This window comes from Phocoena phocoena, chromosome 18 (genome assembly GCF_963924675.1).
Source record: "Phocoena phocoena chromosome 18, mPhoPho1.1, whole genome shotgun sequence".
NCBI lineage: Eukaryota > Metazoa > Chordata > Mammalia > Artiodactyla > Phocoenidae > Phocoena > Phocoena phocoena.
The window spans coordinates 45,808,937-45,831,230 of record NC_089236.1 but is presented as its reverse complement, the minus strand read 5'-3'; the positions used below and the strand labels follow the sequence as shown (position 1 = coordinate 45,831,230).

The 22,294-nt window shown below is 46.8% G+C and overlaps 1 pseudogene; it reads left to right on the top strand.

The window, feature by feature from the left end:
- Positions 1 to 13,889: 13,889 nt before the first annotated feature.
- LOC136137899 (U6 spliceosomal RNA) lies at positions 13,890 to 13,979 on the top strand (annotated as a pseudogene).
- Positions 13,980 to 22,294: the final 8,315 nt, after the last annotated feature.

Sequence of the window (22,294 nt, the reverse complement as noted above, 5' to 3'; positions counted from 1 at the left end):
CTCAGGAATGTGAGTTTGACTGTTGCTAGGAGAATTCCAGATCCTTGAGCAGTTAGGGCATCAATGAATTTAGAGCAAGTGGCTGAGGCCCAATGTTTCAAAGCTACCAGGAGGCATGGGGAATGTTGTTGACCAGGGTTCCTGGCCTCCTTAATGAATAGAAATTGATAAGAGACCAGGCAAAATATTCAGGCAAGGCTTTATTGGGACTCCTGCTGCAGCAGGAGGGAAGGAGAACAAGCAACATGTTAACAGGTTCCCTTGCTCGCTTGCTCCCTGAGGTGGGTTGATCTGCCTCCTTATATGGGGTGATGGTAGGGGTGGGTCTGGGAGTCGAGCTGGAGGTCTACTTAGGTAGTTTGCCCAAACCATTGGTGATACTGTGTGCAGGGTGCTTGTACAGTGCCCTGCTTTTGCTCCCGGCTCCTCAGAAGTGGTAGAGTTTTTGATCTTTTTGTATCTTGTTGTTCATAATTTGCCCCAACTGAGCATGCACACAGTTATTTTTAAGCCCTTATAGTTTCTTTGTAGTTTGTTGCTCAAGAAAATGTTTGTCCCGGTGCCAGCACTGCAGCAAATGGTCCCAGGTCCCAGCCTGCCTCAGGAACACTCTTCAGAGCCCTGTTCATGTTGAAGCTCCTATGTCCTCATGAACATGAGCCTAAAGTGTTTCTATCAGTTTTAATAATCACCTCCTTCAGTTTACATAGAGAAACATTGGTGCAAGATTGTCCCTGGTCTTGGGCCAGACCAGATTTCATGTTACCAGTCTACAGATTCTGAAGGATGATTTTTATCTTCCTCTCAAAAGACTACACAACACATTCAAGAGGTATAGTGGCTTTTGAAATAGCTTGAATCACAAAAGGACTTGTTACACACCCATCTCCCAGAGGCGTGTTCCACAAATATGTAAGCATAGATCAAGAAAAAGCAAAAGCAGCTTCTTCAATCCTAAAATTAAGGGAAAACATATCAAAATAAATTATCAGTAGGCCTTAGATGCAGAGTCTTTCTCAACCAAGATCTGGAAAGACATACAAGCCCACATGTAAAAAGGCCACAATGGCAGACAGCTAACATCAGCATAGCTCTTGAACAGACCCTATTCAGTGTCTGTGCCAGTATGAGTATCTCCCTCATAAGGGTCTGAACCTCATTGTGTCCTATTGTCTATATTTTTAAATCATTTTCTCTGGTTCACAGCGTTGTTTCTTAATTGCCTTATTCTCCTCTGATTTGCATAATATAAATTGCCAATACAGCAATTGACTTTTGTCTTCCAACTCTCACCCCAATCTGAATGCTTATTGTTTATGATTAAACAAAATACTTTGAAATCATCTAAAATACACTGATTGAAAACTTGCACTGGATAATTAAGGTTATATTAACAGAATGATTCAAAACTTACAATAAAATTCTTCCCTAACCCTGCTTATTTGGAATAACGGGTGTAGAACTCTGCAGATGAAAGGAAAATAGTTATGATAAATGTTTTCTAGTTTTTAACATCTTTATTGGAATATAACTGCTTTACAATGTTGTGTGAGTTTCTGTTATATAACAAAGTGAATCAGCTATATGTATACATATATCCTCATATCCCCTCCCTCTTGAGCCTCCCTCCCACCTTCCCTATCCCACCTTTCTAGGTCTTTCAAAGCACAGAGCTGATCTCTCTGTGCTGTGCTGCTGCTTTCCACTAGCTATCTATTTCACATTTAGTAGTGTATATAACTCCATGCTACTCTCACTTCACCCCAGCTTCCCCCTCCCCTCATCTCCTCAAGTCCACTCTCTATGTCTATGTCTTTATTCCTGCCCTGCCACTAGGTTCATCAGTACCATTTTTTTTTTTAGATTCCATATATATGTGTTAGCATACAGTATTTATTTTTCTCCTTCTGTCTTACTTCATTCTGTATGACAGACCGTAAGTCCATCCACATCTCTACAAAAACTCAATTTCGGTTCTTTTTATGGCTGAGTAATATTCCATTGTATATATGTGCCACATCTTCTTTATCCATTCATCTGTCGATGTATGTGTAGATTGCTTCCTTGTCCTGGCTATTGTAAACAGTGCTGCAATGAACATTGAGGTACATGTCTCTTTCTGAATTATGGTTTTCTCAGGGTATAGGCCCAGTAGTGGGACTGCTGGGTCATATGGCAGTTCCACTTTTAGAATTTTAAGGACCTCCATACTGTTCTACGTAGTGGCTGTATCAATTTACATTCCCATCAACAGTGCAAGAGGGTTCCCTTTTCTCCACACCCACTCCAGCATTTATTGTTTATAGATATTTTGATAATGGCCATTCTGACCAGTGTGACGTGTAACCTCGTTGTGATTTTGCTTTGCATTTCTCTAATTATTAGTGATGTGGAGCATCCTTTCATGTGTTTGCTGGCAATCTGTATATCTTCTTTGGAGAAATGTCTATTTAGGTCTTCCACCCATTTTTGGATTCGGTGGTTTGTTTTATTGATATTGAGCTACATGAGCTGCTTGTATATTTTGGAGATTGATCCTTTGTCAGTTGCTTTGTTGGCAAATATTTTCTCTCATTCTGAGGGGTGTCTTTTTGTCTTGTTTATGGTTTCCTTTGCTGTGCTAAAGCTTTGAAGTTTCATTAGGTCCCATTTGTTTATTTTTGTTTTTATTTCCATTTCTCTAGGAGGTGGGTCAAAAAGGATCTTGCTGTGATTTACGTCATAGAGTGTTCTGCCTATGTTTTCCTCTAAGAGTTTTATAGTGCCTGGCCTTACATTTAGGTCTTTAATTGATTTTGAGTATGGCGTTAGGAAGTGTTCTAATTTCATTCTTTTACATGTAGCTGTCCAGTTTTCCCAGCTCCACTTATTGAAGAGGCTGTCTTTTCTCCATTGTATATTCTTGCCTCCTTTTTCAAAGATAAGTTGACCATATATGTGTGGGTTTATCTCTGGGCTTTCTATCCTGTTCCATTGACCCATATTTTTGTTTTTGTGCCAGTACCATACTGGCACAAAAGACAGGCCCCTGTCTTCCCAGGTCTGTGTGATGCGGCCTGAGACGCAGTGGCTCAGCCAGGGCTGCGGCCCGCGTGTCATGAGGGCCCCTGCTGCCCCTGCAGGAGGAGCGTCTCTGGGGCACATCCAGCCTCCTGAGGGAGCCGAGGGAGGGAGCGCAGAACGAGCCGGCACGGGGCTGCCACGCGGCTCACGCTCAGGCACACGCGTGTGCTCACGTGGTCCTTTCAGAGCGAGCACGCTGTTTTGTAACTCCACAGTGGTGACCAGAATGAGACTCTCCTGGGTACTGTCACGTCCTCCCGTGGCTCTAAGACTTGTTCTTACGGGCCGTGCCCGCAGGATAGGGTATCGGCCTAAACGCAGACATGAATTTAGCAGCTTGAGACGACGCACACTGATGACCTCCCGTGGTTTCTGAGGGCAGGGATTCAGAGCAGGAGGGCCAGGGGATTCCGGCCGAGGGTCTCTCAGGAGGCTGCAGTAGGGGCTTCAGCCGGGGCTTCCCCATCCCATGGCCGGACCGGGCGGGATGCCTGGCTTCCAGGAGGCTCCTCCTGTGGCTCCTCTGCACGTAGGCCCCGCAGGGCTGCTGAGGCTCCTCAGTGCACGGGGGCCGGCTCTCCTCAGGAGGAATGTGACGCGGGAGAGCGTTGGTGGAAAGTTCTAGACCCTCCTCCTCATCCTGTGGCTACCTCAGCATCTTGTACACTGTGCTGTGTGCGTTTGTCTCTGAGCAGACCCTGCGGGAAGTGTGGCATCTTCTCTGCTTTCAGTGGGTACAGGAGCCTAGGGAATTCAGGGCTGCCAGGACTGTCTGTCTGGACTCACTGAATGTTGTGGACCAGGAACAGAGTCCGTCGGCCACATGAGTGTCTTAGATGCTCAGTATTTTCCTACTGAGGTGGAGGTGCTTTTAACAATGCCTCACATTTCCTCCTATAGATTGTGTTGTGGTTTTTTGTTTGTTTTTTGCCACGCCGTGCAGCTTGTGGGATCTTAGTTCCCCAACCAGGGATTGAACCTGGGCCCTCGGCAGTGAAAGCACAGAGTCCTAACCACTGGACCGCCAGGGAAATCCCTGTTGCTGTTGTTGTTGTTGATAGCTATTTTGAGGTGTAATTCCCACACTCTTCACCTCATCCACCTAAAGCGTGCCGTTCCCTGCTTTGTAGTGTATTCATTGAGTGCAGTCGTCACTACTACCAATTTTAGAACGTTCCATCACCCCGAGAGGAAACCCCATCCCCATTAGCATCCCTCCCATCCCCCTCCCCAGCCCCTGACAACAAGGAACCCACTCTCTGTCTCTGTGCACTTGTGCACTTGCCTGTTCTGGACGTTTCCCATCAATGGAATCACACACCCTGTGTGTCCTCCATCTGGCTTCTCTCACTGAGCATTGTGTTCTCAGGGTCCACCCACGTTGTAGCGAGTGTCATTGCTTCACTCTTTTTCGTGGATGGATAATATTTCAGTGTGTGGAGGGACACATTTGTTTATTCGTTCATCTGTTGATGGACATTTGGGTGGTTTCCACATTTTGGCGGTTGTGAATCATGCCTCTGTGAACATTAATGTTCGGGTTTTTGGTGTGGTATTTTTTTGGCTGCGTTGGGTCTTCATTGTTATGCGCGGGCTTTCTCTAGTTGTGGTGAGTGGGCTCTAGTCTTTGTTGCAGTGCGCGGACTTCTCATTGCAGTGAATTCTCTTGTTGCGGAGCACAGGCTCTAGACACGTGGGCTTCAGTAGTTGCAGCACGTGGGCTCTGTAGTTGTGGCGCATGGGCTTCATTGCTCCGTGGCATGTGGGATCTTCCTGGACCAGGGCTCGAACCTGTGTTCCCTGCATTAGTAGGCAGATTCATAATCACTGCACCACCAAGGAAGCCCAATGTTCAGGGTTTTGTGTGGACGAATATTCTCATTTCTCTTGGGCAGACACCCAGGAGAGGAATTGCTGGGTCATTTGCTAACTGTTTAACTTTTGAGGAGCTGCCAGACTGTTTTCCAAACCCAGCTGTCCTCACTGTTTTCTGCCGTTTGCCAGGAGGCCTTGGGGCCGATTGTTCCCATCAGTGGTTCTTCCCCAGGGTTTCTGGGTCAGCAGTGGTGCTGAAGCTGCGGGTTGGTTCCCCCGTGTCGGGAACCACTGGTCTGCAGGGCTGTCCTGTGCTGGACCGCACATGCTCCATCTCCCGCCTCCGGCCTTGTCTAAGTAATATGAGTTCAATGGATATTTACTGCTCCGTCCTTGGTAAGTTGGAGGATATTATTAAGAACGATAGAAGATTGTTTTTTTCCTTTGCCTTAAAAAATAAGATTCTGGGCAAAAGGTCACATACCATAATTCTATTTACAAACGTCCAGAACGGGCAAGTCCACAGAAACAGAGAGTGGATTAGTGTGGGCAGGGGCTGGGGAGGGGATTGGGGCACGTCTGCTAATAGGGTGATGGGATGTTCTGGAACTAGATAGAGGGGGTGGTTGCCCAGCTCTGAATGTATTAAAACCCACTGAACTGTATACTTGAAGCGGCGGCCCATTCTGTGTGAATTAGAGCCCAGTAGGGCTGCTGTTGCAAAGATGAGGCTTAGGACACAAAGGGTGTTTCCGGAGTTGTTTGACCTGTTAGGACCGCTGCACCGTGGGGGACCCTGTCCTGGGACCTTTCGGGCATCCGTGCCCTGGCCCGTAGGGCTCTGCCCGCGTTGCCGTCCTCCACTGTGAAGTGTGGAAATGGTGGCCTGGAGTGAGAGAGGCAGTCGCTGTCCCGGGGCAGGGCTGGCAGCTCTGGGCCTGACCATCTCACCTCCGGCTTCAGCCCGTGCTCTTCGCGGGCCCTCCTCTCTCTGTGCATCCTCTTCGAGGCCCCTCCTCACCGCGATAGGAACCTTCACCGGCGGGGCGGAGGTGCAGTCTAGAGTTACAGACCGTCCACACGATGCGTCGTCCTCACTTGGTTTCTGCGGGGTCTTGGGTTAGCTGGCCGCCAAGACCCTGGCGAAAAGCCAGAGCAACCCCTGACGTGCTCCTCGGGGAAAGCGGCGAGGCCAGCCCTCGGGTGGAGACCAGGAGAGCGCCGCCGTGGCCGGGAGGGAGGACCGCTGCTCGCCCGTTCCCGGTGGTTGCACGCGTGGTGTTTCCCCATTTTACAGATGGAGACCGAGGCCTGCGGCGGTTCAGGGACTCAGAGGCAGGCCTGTGGCTTCCAGGCTGCAGGAACGCCTGGGGGAAGTCCTGGGGCAGGCGGGTCGGGGACTTAGAGTCCTTCCCGGTCCCTTCCCCGCAGCCCGCTGGGTGGCAGGGCGTTGCAGGAACAGGCGCTCCCGGAGCCAGCGTGTCCCACGTGGCAGGACATGGCCCCAGCGCTGTGGGTGGAGCTCTCTGGTAGGTCCTGCGGGTCGGGGAGTCCGGGGGCTGCAGCACCCGCCTCCTCTGGTCGCCCCCATCACCGGAGCGGGGAGGGACGGCTCTGAACCCTGTCCCGTTGTCTTTCAGGACAAACCCCACGATGCCGCTCACGAAATCATCGAGACCATCCAGTGAGTGTGGCGCCTGCTGGCGCGGGGCCTCGGGGTGGGGCAGTCCTGAGTTCCCAGCAGCCCCCCCAGCCGTGCAGTCCCCCATTCCTCCGTGCCGATCCGCGTCAGCATCGTCAGCATCGAGGAGGCTTGGGAATCGGGGCTGTGGGGTCAGGGGTCAAGTCCTCTGAGTGTGACCCAGGACAGGCCTTGGTGCTTCGTGAGCTGACTTCCTGTGGAAGAGGCTGGAAGTCCTGAGTGGCCAGCTTCCAGAGGGACCCCTCCCCTCTCCCCTCATCACCTTGGTTTACTCTTCTCCTGTGGGGTTTGGTGTGACCTTTGGGTTTGGGCCGCTCTTCCCTCTGTGAGCCTGCCCCGTGCTGTGCAGAGGAGGCTGGGTGAGGGTGAGATCTGGGAGGAGGGCTGCCTGCTGTGTTCTAGTGGGCTGTCTCCTCACGTGGGACCTGAGGGTCTGCGATGGCCTCCAGAGTGCCCTCGGGGGCCCATGCGCAGAATCCTGCGACTGCTTCATGTGTGTGACCGTGGCCCTGGCATCTCGCTGCATTGTGCTTTAAAATCCTTAGCTGTGTAGCCACTGCCTGGGCCACACGCCATTATATCTGCTTGAACCTGGGGCGGCCGGGCTGGCAGCAGCACAAAAGGCTGTTTGGTACATAGGGGTGGTGCTCCCCCCTCTCCGTCCTGTCCTTCCTGCAAGAGGCGAGCATGTATCAGTTTCTTCTGTATTGTTTCAGATTATATGTATGTATATATTACTGTAGTATATTAGTATAAAATCTATCGTAGGGTTCTCCAGAGAAACAGACCCAGTGATGTCTGTGTATATGAGATTAATTTAAGCAGCTGAGTCACACAACTTCAGGCTGGCGAGTCTGAAATATGCAGGACAGGCCAAGAGAGGCAGACCGAGGGAAGAGTTGATGTTGTAGCTCAAGTCCAAAAGCAGTCTGGAGGCAGAATTTTATGTATACACATACAGATTAATTCCATATAATATAGTACAGAGGGGTTCTGTGTAGTTTACCCAACTTTCTCCAATGGTGACGTCGCACATAACTGTAATAGCAAAACCAGAAAATGGACATCGGCATAATCTGCAGACTTTATTCACTGTGCATGTATGGTCACGTGTATGCACACATGCATTCTTGTAACCTCCACCTCAGACAAGACATAGATCGGTTTCATCACGACAATATTTTTATCCCTCTTAAATACATAAATACAGATATCCTGGAGATGGCAAGTGTTGTGAACTTAGGGAAGTAGTGTACTAAGGTATTCATCAGAGAAGAGCTGGTGTCCAGTTTAGGTTGTCATCATCACTTCCTGATGTGAATCCCAAATTACTCCTTTGGTTTTTTTCTAGTGTTAACGAATTCCTGACATGAGGTGGATCTTTGACTTTACGTAGCATCACTAGATGACCTGTAGTGCACAGACGTGTGCCGGGACAGTTCCTGGGCCTCTCTTTGTTTTGAGGGTGGTGGGACATCAACAGCAGACTGAAGGTTGCCCAGATCTCCCCCAAACCGAGATTACCCCCAACCCCTGTTTTTAACCACGTCAAATGTATTTATTTAATACTTTGACTCATGCTTTTTTTTTTTTGGTGGTACGCGGGCCTCTCACTGTTGTGGCCTCTCCCGTTGTGGAGCACAGGCTCCGGACGCACAGGCTCAGCGGCCATGGCTCACGGGCCTAGCCGTTCCGTGGCATGTGGGATCTTCCCGGACTGGGGCACGAACCCACGTCCCCTGCATCGGCAGGTGGACTCTCAACCACTGTGCCACCAGGGAAGCCCTTTGCTTTTGGTTTTGATCTTCTTTTGAAATATTGTTTTTCTCTTTTTCCCTTCTTTCCACATAGGAGGAAAAGAGACGTAGAGTTACATCCGGAGAACGGTAAGAATAATAAAGCTTTTTTTTCTGTTCAATATGTAATCTTGATGACTGAAATTACTTTTCTGAAATCTTTTAAAAAGAAGAACTTTATAGTGAGTTGCCAGGGTGACCATAGATACCTTAAGGATGCTGGGTTTGCAGTCAGGTTATTAACCTTGTGATTCAGGTAGAATTCTCTTGCAAAGAGTGAATTGGGGGCAACTGGCAGTTACCAGAACTAGATCTAAAGGTTGTATTAAATATTAAATCTTGAGGTAATATGTGCCTTTTAGGGCTCCTGAGATGAAGATTGATTTTTTGGGGGGTGGGGAGGTGTGTAGGTAAGAAGGAAGACCTTTTGAAAACTGCCTCCACGGGAGGAGTCTGTGAAAGTCATCCTTAGGGTATGTGATTTTGCTTGACAGGGTTGCTGGACTGCTCCCTGCAGAAGAACCAGGAAGAGTAACACCAGGAACACATGTGGAAGAAGAAGAAAGAGATGATAAAGTAAAGCCTGGTCACCCCCAGGTTTGTCACTTCCACTTTAATCTCAGAACCCATTTGTTTCTAGGAAGGGGGGGGTCAGGGTGTGGGCAGCATGTAGGAACAGAATGACATTCACTAATGATCAAAATGACCTTGAATTTAGCTAAAATCCTCTTCAAACTCATTTTTCTGCTGGTTCTCTATGTGGAAGGTGTGTTACGTGGCTCTGGTGATAGTAAATCAGCGGTAGGCCTGGAAGTCAGCTGGACCTCTTCGACTTGATCAGTCAGTCACAGAGCTTCAGTCTGTCCCCTCTCCTGTCTGCATCTCCTGCCCATGAGGTCTTTGTGAAGATCTCATTTTCAAACACATGAGGTGCTAAAGTGCTCTAGTATCGTCCAGGTGTAAAGTTGCATTCTTAACTGAGAACAGACCAGTTCTTTCCCCAGACCTCCAGCTCCTTTGTAAAATCAGAGTTTCAGGTTCAATGAAATACAGATGTACCCACTGAACCCCCATAGGAGGGGGTAGGAGAAGTTACTGGGGATCTGATAGTGGAAGCTTTACCATTAGACAGCACTGCCCCATATGACAAAGGGCTAACATTGGTCGGGCACAGGTGGTAGAACAATATCACGTCCTTTTTGGTTTTATTAAGACATTGATTAGAAGTTTCAGCTCAGCAGAGAGGCAGCACCCTGGGTGGGGACTGGGCCTCCACCATCTATGGCTCCTCCCCTCCAGCACCCAGGCTAGGTACTCAGTTCCCAGCAGCCCAGAGGGCAGGAACAGAGCTCTGCCAGGCTGGCCTTCCCAGAGGGCAAGTGTAAGCAGCACAGCCAGGAATGCGAGCGACAGGCTTTGCTGGGTTGTCGGGAAGGAGGGCGACGTCTGGCTCAGCATGGCTGGAGTCAGCGCTAGCCTCCCCTCGGCCATGGGCACTGGGTCCCCGGTCTCAGGCTCACACAGTCCTCCAAAGCCCTTCCCTCGGGGTGGCGCTCAGACCCTCCACCCAGTCCACCCTCCCGCCCCAAACACCAGCAGGTCAAGCACCACTCAGAGAAAGGGGCCTTTAAAAGGCTTTAGAAAATCTTAGAATCCGGATATGGAAGCTGCTATGTTTCACTTCTGGCTGAGAGCTCTGTTCCCAGAGCACAGGATGGCCCAGGGGGGCGAGATTGGAGGGTCTCGCTGTGACCGCCCCCCCCCCACCCCAGGCACTGCTGGCCTTTTTAGCCACATGCCTGCATTCCTTGGAAATACATTCCATTAACAGCCAAACGGAACACCCTGAGAAACGAGAGGAATTATTGGTTCGTTTCAACCCTTAGCAACAGGGAGTTTTCACCACTGTGTGTGTATTTCGTCTGCTCTCTGCGATGCGCTGGAACTTACCTTTGGGCAAAATGTGCCTCAGCTGTCCACGGCACCCGACACACTTGGCGACTCCGCCTGACCCGGGAGCGCCCTGAGCCCCAGGGACAGGGTCCCTCCTTCCTGACCACCCCCTCGTGGGAGTGCTGAGGCCGGTCAACCCCCAGCCCTGGGGGCTCAGCGTCCCCTCGGAAGTGACTGCGAGTCAACCTCCCCATCGACCCCCTCCCCCCGGTCTCCCTCCCGCCAGGGCCGCTTCGTGCGCGGTGCCGGTCGGCCCCTCCTCAGGGGCTAGGTGTCGGGGAAGCCCCGAGAGCGGGCGCCCTCCCGCACCCTCACGACTCGGTGCTGCTACGGGTGGATCCCGCGGCCGGGGGGCAAGAGGCGCGACGGGGGTGGGAAGGAGACGGTGCCACGGGAAGCCCACCCCGGGCCGGGGCGGAGAGGCAGGAGGCGGCGAGGAGGGCCGGCCCAGCCGCGAAGCCCGTGCCTCCGCCCCGCCCGGCCCGAGCGGCCCTCAGACCTCCCTGCCGGCCCCTGGGCTCGGAGTGGGTGACGGGCACGCCGAAGAAGCCGTCCCGCTCGAGCCGTCCGGAGAGGCCGGCCCAGGGCTTGTGCCTGTTCCCGGCGTGGGGCGAGCACCGGGGCGTGAGGGTGTGGAGCTGTCCGGCCGCAGGTCACAGTCTTTGCCTGTTGGAAGGGAGGGCTGCGATGGGCCTGTGCCGACGGAAGGGGAGGATGGAGCCGCCCACAGTCCCCGTTTGCCAGGCAGAGCTTCAAGGGACACCCAGGCCTGGCGAGTCTGTGCCCCACCCAGGGCCGCTGGGTTTCTGCGTGGCAGCCCCGGCATCTCCTGCTGAGAAACCCCGGAGATCGTGCTCCTTCCCCCGAGCCCACCGCCCCGCTGCAGAGCCCAAGGGGGCTGGGGGCTTCACCCCAAACTTGAAGCCACACCTGGGGGCCGGGACACAAGCGGGGGCCCCACCTTCCCCGCAGGAGCAGACGCCGCGGAGGGTCTATCTTTTGGAAATAAATTTAGGCTAAGAGGTTTTACACACAGAATCTTAGAGCTGGGAAAAGTCCTTTGTGTCATTCATGTAGCTTCGTAAGATTTTTTTTTTAATGAGAGGATGGATTTCCTTGAGCAAGAGTGAATTTCCAGGAATGGGTCCCTGGTTACCAAGGACTGTTTTCGGGAAGAAAGATGAATCCATTCTGTGAATGCCTTATAGAACTTATTCTATATTGTAGTTCTCTCTGGAAACACATGTACCGTTGATCTTTGTAGCAGCCCTTAACATCCTCAAGAGAAGCTCTCATTTCCCCATTAGTACTTGTTATAGACTGAATATTTGGGTCCCCCCAGCATTCACATGTTGACACCGTACCTCCAATGTGATGGTATTAGAAGGTGGGTCTTTTGGGATTTTATGAGCTCATCGGGATGGAGCCCTCATGATGAGATTCTTATCCTTGTGAGAGTTATGAGAGAGCTGGCTTTTTCTCTCTGCTCTCTGCCCTGTGAGGACACAATGAGAAGTGGACAGTCTGCAACCCGGAAGAGAGTCCTCACCAGAAGGCGATGATCCCGGCACCTAGATCTCAGACTTCCAGCCTCCAGGACTGAGAAATACATTTTTGTTGTTTACAAGCCCCCACCCCACCCCGTTTATGGTACTTTGTGACAGCAGCCCAAACTGACTTAGCACTCTTTTCTTCAAGTACATCAAAGAACTTGTGGAACCCATCCATTTTATGATACAATTTCCCAAATAACCAATATTCTTTCTATACACTGATTTGTCAACTTTTTTATTTATCAAAATTGTTATAAAAAAAGCTTCCATATTTTTTCCTAATAAATTGTTTCCAATCCAAGTTGTCACTGTAATGGTTCTATGATATTAGTAATTTGAGCCCTAATACCCTGCTTAAAATAATCATTCGTCTTATGAATAAGTTCAGGGTTCAAATGCAAAAGTTTTCAAAGGATATACTGTGTAAAACATCTATGTCATCCCTCTGAAGGAAAGAAGGAGGGAAGAAAGGAAGGAGGGAAGAAGGAAGGAAGGAAGGAAGGAAGGAAGGAAGGAAGGAAGGAAAAAACATTGAATTTGCTCTCAGTTTAGCTGCCACTTCCTAAGGGAAGCCCTTTCCAACTCCAGACCCTCAGGCATCACAAATAAGGTCTCATGGGACACTGTCCATACTGTTGCATGTCATGTTTCCTGAAAAGCTGCTTCTGAGACAAGGACAGAGTTTCAGGAAGTTTCTTGAGGTGTGTTTTTTGGGATAAACATAGAATTACCATATGACTCAGCAATTCCACTCCTAAATCATTGAAAACAAACACTCAAATCTACGTACACACGTTTATAGCAGCACTATTCACAATAGAAAAATCATGGAAATAACCCAAATGTCCATCATTGGATGAATGAATAAACAAATTGTGGTATATACATACAGTGGAATAGTAATTCAGTCATAAAAAGGAATGGAGCAATTAAATATCAGTTACACGGCCAAAAACATTTTTTTAAGGAATGCAATACTAATACATATTACAGTGTGGATGACTCTCACGAACATCATGCTAAGTTGAAGATGCCAGACACAAAGGTCATACACTGTATGATTCCATTTATCTGAAATATCCAGAATAAGTAAATCCATAGAGAAAGAAAGCAGATTGGTGGTCTCCAGGGCCTGATAGAGAGAGCGAAGTAGTATCTTCTCAATGGGTACAGAGTTTCCTTTTGGGGTGATAAAAATGTCTGGGGGAAAAAATTTTTAATTGGAAAATGATTGTTTAAAAACAAGTCTGTGGGGTATTTCTTGGTACTGCCTTTCCCAATTTTGACAGTAAATGGTCAAGTACACAGTAAATGGTCAAGTACAGCAGCCATGGTTTGAGAAAGAAATGATGACCAGGGCTCAGAACACTCACTCGGGGACGAGCATGAGGGTCACCGCACGAAGTAAGCCATCCATTTTAGCAGAGATATTATCCAAGGATGAGGGGAATTGAGAGTGGATAGCACAGGAGGGAGACAATGACTATCAGTTGTGGCCTTGAGGCCACCTACAGTAACAGAAGCTATAGTTCGACCCATTGACCCTCCTTTCACTAGTAGTTCATCTCAACTCACCCTCTCCCCTAAAAACGATCCATGGAAACTATGAAAGAGTTGTTTCCAGAACTTATGCAAAGACGTTGATCCAAGTAAAGGCAACAAAAGCAAAAATAAAGTGGGGCTACATCCAACTAAAAAGCACAACAAAGGAAACCAACAACAAAATGAAAAGGCAACCTACCGAATGGGAGAAAATTTTTCAAATCATATATCCTATAAGGGGTTAGTATTCAAATTATATGAAGAACTCATACAAAAAAAAAATAGAAAAAAATCCAACTAAAAAATGGGCAGAGGATCTGAATAGACATTTTTACAAAGAAGATACAGAGATGGCCAGCAGATAGTTAAAAAGGCACCTAAAATCACTAATCAGCAGAGAAATCAAACCACAAAGAGGTGTCACCTCATTCCTGTTGGAATGGCTAATATCAAAAAGACGGGAACGTGCTCGCTTTGGCAGCACATATACTAAAATTGGAACGACACAGAGAAGATTAGCATGGCCCCTGCACAAGGATGACACGCAAATTCGTGCAGCCGCATAGCACAAGGAGATCAGCTCGGTGCTTTGTGACCACCTAGAGGGGTGGGATAGGGAGGGTGGGAGACTCAAGAGGGAAGAGATATGGGAACATATGTATATGTATAACTGATTCACTTTGTTATAAAGCAGAAACTAACACACCATTGTAAAGCAATTATATTCCAATAAAGATGTTAAAAAAAAAAAAGACAGGAACTAACAAGTGTTGGCAAGGGTGTGGAGAAAAGGGAAGCCTCGGACACTGTTGGTAGGAATGTAAATTGTTGCAGCCAGTATGGAACACAGTATGGAGGTCCTCAAAAAATTAAAAATAGAACTATCATACGATCCAGCAATTCCACTACTTGGTATTTGTATGAAGGAAACAGAAACTCTTAATTCAATATGAAATCTGTACCCCCATATTCATTGCAGCATTATTTACAGTAGCCAACACTTGGAAACCCCTGTGTTCATCGATGGATAAAGGACATTTGGCATATATATATGCCAAATTATTTATATATATATATATAATTCAGCCATGAGAAAGAAGCAAATCCTGCCATTTGTGAGAGCATGAATGGACTGTGAGTGTGTTATGCTAGATAAAATATGTCAGGCAGAGAAAGAAAAATCCTGTATGATCTCACTTTATATGGAATTTTTAAAAAAGCTCATAGAGGCAGGGGGTGGCGGGTGGGTGAAATGGGTAAAGGTGGTCAGTATGTACAAACTGCCAGTGATGAATAAGTCCTGGGGATGTGACTATAGTTAATAAAACCGTATTGCATATTTAAAATTTGCTAAGAGCGTAGATCTTAAAAGTCCTCATCACAAGAAAAAAAGATTTCTACCATGTATGGTAATGGATGTTAACTAGACATACTGTGGTGATCATTTTTTAAATTGAAGTATAGTTGATTTACAGTATTATATTGTAATAAAAATATATTAGAACACAGTGATTCAATATTTTTATAGATTATACTCCATTTAAAGTTATTATAAAACATTGGCTATCCTTATAGCTTATTTATTTTATGCATAGTAGTTTGTGCCTCTTCATCCCCTCCCCTACCCCTATCTTGCCCCTCCCCCCTTCCCTCTACCCACTGGTAATCACTGCTTTGATGTCTACATCTGTGAGTTCATTTCCTTTCTGTTACATTTATTGTTTATTTTTTAGATTCCACATGCGAGTGATAACATACTGTATTTGTCTTTCTCTGTTTGACTCATTTCACTAAGCATAATAGTGTTGCAGCAAAAATAGAAATGAAGTTTTTCCTCTCCTGAAAATAAGGAAAGTAAAGGGGACAGTGAACAGGCTAGAGAAGACACATAAACTGGCCTGAAAGGGTTAATCGATCCTAGTTTTATTTAAACTGTTACTAATCTGTAGTGTCTGTAACTAGATGTATGTTTCACAAAACTAAATTACATCCTGTTCCTATCACTCCCTAGCTGTCAATGTAAATTACATCCTGCATCTTGTGCTTAAGCTCCCTGCACTGTCTTGTAGCAAATCACCCTGTGTAGCTATTTGCATTTCAGGAAGCAGATGGCAGGCAGATAAAGCAGAGGCAAATGAACCCAATTACCGGTCCCAGTTACCGGACTGCCTGACGCTGCCTGACGCCAGCGATGCAGGTTTCGAAATAATGCAAGATGAAGAATGCAGGACCTTTACCACTTTGATCCTTATTACCACTCCCTGGACTGCGATGGCCGCCCGAGGGGCCGGGAGGCCAGCCGGGGCTTCCAGGCGTGTGTGTCTGCATCGTGTCTGCAGCCAGTGTCCCTGAGGACGCGCTCGGCCCATCATCACTGAGTGAAGCTACGCCACGACAGCGCGGCCGACTTTCTTCTGGCGCTGTGAGGACCTGTGCACATTGCAGGATTCGGTGCCTCTGCCCGCCGTGGGCGACTCCCTGCGGGAGGGCCTGCTAGACTTCAACGCCCACCGCCTGCGCGGGGTGGACTGGGTGCCGCCCCTGAGCACCCTCTGCCCCCGATCTGTATCCAGAGCTTCTTCCAGCCATGGCTTGGCGAGACGGGTTTGTACTTACGCTTCCAGGGGCTCTCGTGTGGGCGCTGCGAAGCGGGGTTTTAGATGGTACAAGGTGGAGGGTGGGCACTAGAACTGGTGCCCAGTGCCCGGGTGTGTGTGCACTAGACGGGGCGTGCGGCCTAGGACTCCTGCCGGCTCGGTGACCCCGGCCGAGTGCCTTAAGGCTTCTAGGTCTCAGTGTTCTCATCTGTAGCATGGGCTTAACTGGACTCACTCTGTGTGGCGGTTACAAGGTCACACTCTGTTAATGCTTGTACACTCTACAATGTAGAACACTTAGCACATTTAGGAGCATCGTTCATTGTTCCACAGATGTTACCTGGTCTGTTGAATGACTTTGCCTGCTACACACCAAAGCGATTAGGAAATTGATATATCCCAGCTTCATTTCCTTTTCATTAAAACAGGGCTCAGGAAAAAAAAATTATTTTTCAATAGTCCTATCCTATAGTGGAAAGAGCACCGGTGTGAAGGCGGCTTAGGGTTTGAATTCCAGAGTTTATGCTCTCTGTGGCCTGGGCAGATTTCTTTTGCACTACAATCCCCACACGTGTAAAATGACATTAAAAACCACCCTTTCTGTGGGTTCTTAGAATTAATTAAGCAGGTTATGTGTGTAAAGTATCCTGGCACTTGAATGAGTTGTCAGAACGAAGGGCTGCTGGAGACGATGCTTCTGCCCTAGGTAATCTTCCCTTCTACTGGGCAGCAAGTAAACACAAGCACAGGAGTCAGTGCTCTGGAAGAAGTGAGTTCTGGTGCTACAGAGCACAGAATCTTGTTTTTTTTAATTTAATTTTTATTTTATATTGGAGCATAGTTGATTTACAATATTGTGTTAGTTTCAGGTGTACAGCAAAGTGATTCTGTTATACATATATCCATTCTTTTTCAGATTCTTTTCCCGTACAAGTTGTTACAGGACATGGAGTAGAGTTCCTTGTGCTATGCAGTAGGTCCTTGTTGATTATTTATTTTATATAGAGTCGTGTGTAAATGTTAATCCCAAACTCCTAATGTATCCCTCCCCACCACCCTTCCCCTATGCAGAGCAGAGAATCTTGGAAGGGAAAGTTCAGGATAGGCTCCTTGGAGGAGGTGCCATCCTTTCTAAGGATATGTAGAAGCTCCTGGGGTGGCAGGAGGGAGCAGTGTGTGTCAAAGTTGGAGAAATATAAGAAAATATGGCAAAACTAAGGTACAGGACTGGAACTCAGGGTTTGGGAAAGAAATGAGAGTTGACATTGGAAACCAAGTGGGGCCCAACAGAAAGGGGCCTTGTTTGTCCTGTCAGAAGTTTAGATGATTATCCTGAAGGCTGTGGGAAACCCTAAAGAACAGTGAGATGGGCTTCTAGTTTAGAGACTCACTCAGACCTCCATGTGGAAGGCACTTGATTGGGTGCAGGATGAATTGTAATCTAAGGGTCCCACTTAAGTTATAAAAGGTTGAACTGGATTTTACAGATCCGAGAGAGAATGGGTGGGGCCCGGTGACCACTTAGAAAAGCGAGGGCAGCAAGCGTGGGTGACAGTTTACAGCTGCATCTTTTTGTGAAATACAGAGCACAGTAGGAAGGGATTGGGGGTGGGGAGAGGATCTTACTTGATCTTCAGTGCTTTAGAGGGGCCTGGTAGAGGGGCCAGGTCTGGGCCCAAGATACAGATCTGGGCTTTTTGGAAGGACAGGTGTTTGAAGGCATGGGAGAGACTTAGGTTATCCACAAGAATATCCAAAGAATCGTAAGTCTGAGAGTTTTTTAAGTGGGTATATTTGAGGATGTTTATAAGCTGAGAGAAAGTAGCCAGCAGAGGAAGGGTGTGAAGATATAGGAAAGGAAATGATTGTTCATTTGTTTTTGAAAAGTTGAATACTTCTCGTATGCCTGGCCCTTTTCTAGGATCTGGGGTTCACACCATCTGTTATCTCTCCTGCAAGGACGGTTCAATTCATCCCCTGGTGAACAGAAGTCAGATTATTCTTTGCATCCCATTCAGGTGTAAGAACTGTTCTGTACCTCTGAAGGGACTTTACTTAAGCAGAGTAATAAGTTAGAAATCAAAAGAAATTAGAGCTGGAAGGGACCTTAAAGGCCACTGTACTTAATTTTGCCACATATTTTACATTGAATGTAAGAAAAATTTATTGTTGAGCCCATTCTCTTCAGAGTTCCTTCACTGAACTTCCTTTATGTCTTGCATCCAGTGGGGCTAGCTTGTAGATTTTGGCCTCCTCTTAAATTTGCTTCTGCATCCATATTACATTTTGCCCGGACTATGGCAGAAACTCCTGGGTGGTTTTGCGGCTCCTGGGCTCAGCTCCTCTAAGTTCATATGCCTACTCGGGTTGAGTGATCTTGTAACATAAAAAGCTATGCTTCAAATAATGCTGCTAGTGGCTTGCCCACACAGAGTTAGTGCATACTAGCCGCCCAGCGTTTGCCCTGCCCAGAGGTGTGTAGTCTGAACTGTGCTGGGCCAAGCCTCACCGGACGCGCAGGCTCAGCGGCCATGGCTCACGGGCCTAGCCGCTCCACAGCATGTGGGATCTTCCCGGACCGGGGCATGAACCCGTGTTCCCTGCATCGGCAGGCGGACTCTCAACCACTGCACCACCAGGGAAGCCCCGTCCTGGGGCTCTTTGGCCCTGAGGAAGAGGAGCTTTTTGTGATCACTCCCTTTATCTAATTGGTCCTTCAGCAGCGGGTCGCCTTTTTCTAATCAGTGGAGGCACCCTCACTCAGCCAGTGGTAGTCCCAGGCCTCATCACCTGTGGGATTCAAGCCACGCTCTCGCCCAGGCTTGCTTCGGCCAGCATCTCTATTTTCCTTTGTATCTCTCCTCACACTTGGACCCCTGGCCTTTAGTCATCCCCACCTGCAGTATTAACAGTGCCCGGCAGGAGTCAGGCTTCAGTGTCTTTTCACAGATGTTCCCTCTGCCGTTAATGCACCTCCTACTCCAACTCTGCAGAGCCTCATCTTTCTAGATTCTACTTCAGGGTTATCATGAAGCCGTCACTTAGAAACAACTTTTTGCCTCCATAGGCACCTCTGTGCATAAAGGTTATGTTTATTTATCTCATGTGATTGAAATTTTGAGTTTATCCATCTTCCTCCTGAATGAAGGCTTTAAGGGCAGGAGTCGTTTCTAATCCTTAGCACAGAGCAGATGCTTTTCTTCTTTTTATTTAGGTGCTTTTTAGTGATGATAAAATGTATGGTTTAAATCACTCATTTTATAATAATTTTGCTTTAGGTTGTGACAGAAATGAAGTTTACAGAAGTCGTGCTCCTGCGATAAGAAATAAAGATGTGACCTTCCAGTTGTGTAGAGCTCATAAATGCTGTGTAAGTGCGTCGGGTGTGCTAAAGAACCTGGAGCTAAGTGGGCTAGTTCTGAGAGAGAGAGACTTAACTATGTTAACAAAGGTAAGCCTTCATTGTGTCCTGCCAACCTTTTTTTTTTTTTTTAACATCTTTATTGGGGTATAATTGCTTTACAATGGTGTGTTAGTTTCTGCTTTTTAACAAAGTGAATCAGTTATACATATACATATGTTCCCATATCTCTTCCCTCTTGGGTCTCCCTCCCTCCCACCCTCCCTATCCCACCCCTCCAGGCGGTCACAAAGCACCGAGCCGATATCCCTGTCCCATGTGGCTGCTTCCCACTAGCTATCTACCTTACGTTTGTTAGTGTGTATATGTCCATGACGCTCTCTCGCCCTGTCACAGCTCACTCTTCCCCTCCCCATATCCTCAAGTCCATTCTCCAGTAGGTCTGTGTCTTTATTCCTGTCTTACCCCTAGGTTCTTCTTTTCTTCTTAAATTCCATATATATGTGTTAGCATACGGTATTTGTCTTTTTCTTTCTGACTTACTTCACTCTGTATGACAGACTCTAGGTCTATCCACCTCATTACAAATAGCTCAATTTCGTTTCTTTTTATGGCTGAGTAATATTCCATTGTATATATGTGCCACATCTTCTTTATCCATTCATCCGATGATGGGCACTTAGGTTGTTTCCATCTCCGGGCTATTGTAAATAGAGCTGCAATGAACATTTTGGTACATGACTCTTTTTGAATTTTGGTTTTCTCAGGGTATATGCCCAGTAGTGGGAGTGCTGGGTCATATGGTAGTTCTATTTGTAGATTTTTAAGGAACCTCCATACTGTTCTCCATAGTGGCTGAACCAATTCACATTCCCACCAGCAGTGCAAGAGTGTTCCCTTTACTCCACACCCTCTCCAGCATTTATTGTTTCTAGATTTTTTGATGATGGCCATTCGGACTGGTGTGAGATGATATCTCATTGTAGTTTTGATTTGCATTTCTCTAATGATTAATGATGTTGAGCATTCTTTCATGTGTTTGTTGGCAGTCTGCATATCTTCTTTGGAGAAATGTCTATTTAGGTCTTCTGCCCATTTTTGGATTGGGTTGTTTGTTTTATTGTTATTGAGCTGCATGAGCTGCTTGTAAATTTTGGAGATTAATCCTTTGTCAGTTGCTTCATTTGCAAATATTTTCTCCCATTCTGAGGGTTGTCTTTTGGTCTTGTGTATGGTTTCCTTTGCTGTGCAAAAGCTTTGAAGTTTCATTAGGTCCCATTTGTTTATTTTTGTTTTTATTTTCATTACTCTAGTAGGTGGATCAGAAAGGATCTTGCTGTGATTTATATCATAGAGTGTTCTACCTGTGTTTTCCTCTAAGAGTTTGATAGTTTCTGGCCTTACATTTAGGTCTTTAATCCATTTTGAGCTTATTTTTGTGTATGGTGTTAGGGAGTGATCTAATCTCATACTTTTACATGTATCTGTCCAGTTTTCCCAGCACCACGTATTGAAGAGGCTGTCCTTTCTCCACTGTACATTCCTGCCACCTTTATCGAAGGTAAGGTGTCCATATGTGCGTGGGTTTATCACTGGGCTTTCTATCCTGTTCCATTGATCTATCTTTCTGTTTCTGTGCCAGTACCATACTGTCTTGATTACTGTAGCTTTGTAGTATAGTCTGAAGTCAGGGAGCCTGATTCCTCCAGCTCTGTTTTTCGTTCTCAAGATTGCTTTGGCTATTCGGGGTCTTTTGTGTTTCCATACAAATTGTGAAAATTTTTGTTCTAGTTCTGTAAAAAATGCCAGTGGTAGTTTGATAGGGATTGCATTGAATCTGTAGATTGCTTTGGGTAGTAGAGTCATTTTCACAATGTTGATTCTTCCAATCCAAGAACATGGTATATCTCTCCATCTATTTGTATCATCTTTAATTTCTTTCATCAGTGTCTTATAATTTTCTGCATACAGGTCTTTTCTCTCCTTAGGTAAGTTTATTCCTAGATATTTTATTCTTTGAGTTGCAATGGTAAATGGGAGTGTTTTCTTGATTTCATTTTCAGATTTTTCATCATTAGTATATAGGAATGCCAGAGATTTCTGTGCATTAATTTTGTATCCTGCTACTTTACCAAATTCATTGATTAGCTCTAGTAGTTTTCTGGTAGCATCTTTAGGATTATCTATGTATAGTATCGTGTCATCTGCAAACAGTGACAGCTTTACTTCTTTTTTTCCGATTTGGATTCCTTTTATTTCCTTTTCTTCTCTGATTGCTGTGGCTAGAACTTCCAAAACTATGTTGAATAAGAGTGGTGAGAGTGGGCAACCTTGTCTTGTTCCTGATCTTAGTGGAAATGCTTTCAGTTTTTCACCTTTGAGGATGATGTTGGCTGTGGGCTTGCCATATATGGCCTTTATTATTTTGAGGAAAGTTCCCTCTATGCCTACTTTCTGCAGGGTTTTTATCATAAATGGGTGTTGAATTTTGTCAAAAGCTTTCTCTGCATCTATTGAGATGATCATATGGTTTTTCTCCTTCAATTTGTTAATATGGTTTATCACATTGATAGATTTGCATAAATTGGAGAATCCTTGCATTCCTGGAATAAACCCCACTTGATCATGGTGTATGATCCTTTTAATGTGCTGTTGGATTCTGTTTGCTAGTATTTTGTTGAGGATTTTTGCATCTATGTTCATCAGTGATATTGCCCTGTAGTTTTCTTTGTGACATCCTTGTCTGGTTTTGGCATCAAGGTGATGGTGGTCTCGTAGAAGGAATTTGGGAGTGTTCTTCCCTCTGCTATATTTTGGAAGAGTTTGAGAAAGATAGGTGTTAGCTCTTCTCTAAATGTTTGACAGAATTTGCCTGTGAAGCCATCTGGTCCTGGGCTTTTGTTTGTTGGAAG